The sequence below is a fragment of the Miscanthus floridulus genome, chromosome 16 (assembly GCF_019320115.1).
Source record: "Miscanthus floridulus cultivar M001 chromosome 16, ASM1932011v1, whole genome shotgun sequence".
NCBI lineage: Eukaryota > Viridiplantae > Streptophyta > Magnoliopsida > Poales > Poaceae > Miscanthus > Miscanthus floridulus.
In genome coordinates this window covers 46,761,168-46,764,164 of record NC_089595.1, presented here as the reverse complement: position 1 = coordinate 46,764,164, position 2,997 = coordinate 46,761,168, and positions in this window count along the sequence as shown.

Genomic DNA, 2,997 nt, shown 5'->3' with positions numbered 1-2,997 from the left:
GATAAATCTAACAGCTCCCAAGGAGCACATGAGAATCTTGATGATGTAGGTGATGAACCATTGAGGGAGGCTATGAAGAACATTCCGGTTGGAGACATCAAGCCTAAAGATGATGAAGATGATGTACAAGTGATTGATCCACCTTCTTCATCAAATGTGCCACAAGATGATGAAAAAGATGGGAGAGTAGAAAATGAAGATACTCATGTCTCCCATGAGCAAATGATGGTACAAGCACAAGATGTTGATGCTCCACAACCTCCTCCCTAAGTGGTCAATAGAAGAAATACACCTCTACTACAAGATCATCCACAAGATCTCATCATAGGGAGTCCATCAAAGGGTGTAATGACCCACTCACAAAAACTCGCTTCATTTATTGCTCATCACTCTTTTGTCTCTTGTTTTGAGCCTACTAAGGTTGAAGAAGCTCTTCAACATCCAGATTGGATAAATGTCATGCATGAAGAGTTGAACAACTTCACTCGCAATGAAGTTTGGACTCTTGAAGAGCGGCCAAAAGGTGCAAGAGTCATTGGAATAAAGTGGGTGTTCCGAAATAAGCAAGATGATCGAGGTGTTGTTGTGAGGAACAAGGTAAGACTAGTTGCAAAGGGGTTCTCTCAAGTTGAAGGTCTGGATTTTGGAGAGACCTTTGCCCCGGTTGCAAGATTAGAAGCCATCTGTATCCTCCTTGCATATGCATCACATCATGAAATAAAACTTTATCAAATGGATGTGAAAAGTGCATTTTTAAATGGCTTTATTAATGAACTAGTCTATGTTAATCAACCTCTCGGGTTTGAAGACCCTAGATATCCTAATCATGTTTATAGGTTGTCCAAGGCACTATATGGGCTTAAGAAAGCCCTAAGAGCTTGGTATGAGTGCCTTCGGGACTTCCTCATTGAGAAGGGCTTCATCATTGGGAAGGTCGACACCACACTCTTCACCAAGAAGCTTGATGGGCATATCTTTATTTGTCAAGTGTATGTTGATGATATCATCTTTGGATCATCAAATGAAGATTCATGCAAAGAATTTGGTGAATTGATGTCGAAGGAGTTCGAGATGTCAATGATTGGAGAGCTTACATTCTTTCTTGGTTTTCAAGTCAAGCAAATGAGAGAAGGGATTTTCATCTCTCAAGAGAAATACACTAATGATCTTCTCAAGAGATTCAAGATGGATGAATGTAAGTCAATCAAGACTCCAATGCCAACCAATAGACATCTTGACCTAGATAAGGGAGATAATCAGGTTGATCAAACTCTCTACCGCTCTATGATTGGTAGATTGTTATATTTGACCGCATCTAGGCCCAACATCATGTTTAGTGTGTGTATGTGTGCTAGGTTTCAAGCTAATCCTAAGGAAACTCATTTAATTACCATAAAAAGAATCCTTAGGTATCTTAAGCACACACCAAGCATTGGCCTTTGGTATCCCAAAGGAGCTAGATTTGAATTAATTGGCTATTCTGATTCGAATTATGCCGGGTGCAAAGTTGATAGAAAAAAGCACATCCGAAGGGTGCTATTTTCTTGGTAGATCACTTGTGTCTTGGTCCTCCAAGAAACAAAATAGTGTGGCTTTGTCCACCGCCGAAGCGGAATACATTGCCGTGGGTGCTTGTTGTGCACAAATACTTTACATGAAACAAACTTTGCTAGACTATGGTGTAGTTCTAGATAAAATACATCTTTTGTGCGACAATGAAAGTGTGGTAAAACTTGCAAATAATCTGGTTCAACACTCTCGCACCCAGAACATAGATATCTGCCATCACTTTCTAAGAGATCATGTGGCTAAAAATGATATATCACTAGAAGGTGTAAGGACAGAGGATCAATTGGCGGATATCTTTACTAAACCGCTAGATGAGGCAACATTTTGTAGATTACGGAATGAACTCAATGTGCTTGATTTTAGCAACTTCACTGAAAATTGAGCTTGTGTTGTCCATTGCATTACATTGTAATATACAACATGTTTTAATGCTTTATATTGCATATAGGGTTTGTCTAACATAGTTAAGATAACCGACGGAAAGCGTGTGAAGAAGCTTAACCTTGGATCAAACTTGACAAGCAACTAGATTTACATTCAAGTATTGCATATGCATGAATGTTGTTTTGTCGTTTATCTTAAATCGCCCTCTTATTGCCTATTTTCTTAAAAAGAATTATAGCCTAAGGCAAAATATTTTGAAAAACTTGAGGGTTTGAGAGAGGTCACTCATATCAGTCCCAATTGGTGTTTATTTGGATCTTATTGGAGTTGGGACTTGATTGGGAACAGGCAACGTGAAGGACTTTGAAGATTTGCTGAAGAAGGAGTGACCAGACGTTGCACTGAACTCTGGTGTCCAGCATCCGGTCAGTTCATAGGAGGTGAACATGCTGCCGAAGGAGTGAGCAGACGTTGAAATAGTGTTTTCCAGCGTCCGGTCAGAAGGTGCTTCAGCGTCCGAACGATGATGAAGACGTCAAGGCTAGGTGACCGAACTCTGGCTGCGTCCGGTCGGTGTCCACCGGACGTGTCCGGTCATGATTCCAAAGGATTTGGACCTCTCTAGAATCGACTAGATGCTGGGTGGTAGTGTCGGGTCGCTACCACCGGAGCGTTCGGTCAGTAGAAAACGTGCGGCATTAGATCTCTTTTCTTGTTTCCTTCTCTGATTCGGGGGGCCACCTTATTTAATACAACTGTCGGCATTGACCTATCCTATTCCTCTCCCACGCCACGTCGACTTTGCCCACGTGCCGTCATGCTGCCCTGCTCTACGCCGCCGCGCCGCTGCATGCCCAAGCCGCCGCCTCCAATGCTCGCCGCCTGAGTCGCCACGCCGCCGCTTGCCCGCGCGTCACCGCAAGTCACCAGATCTACCATCCCACTCACGCACCGCCGTCGCAAGCCAGTGCTCCGCCACTCCTTATGCCGCTCACCCGCACACCGCCACTGCCCCTGCTCCAGCGCCACCACCAAGCTGCCTCT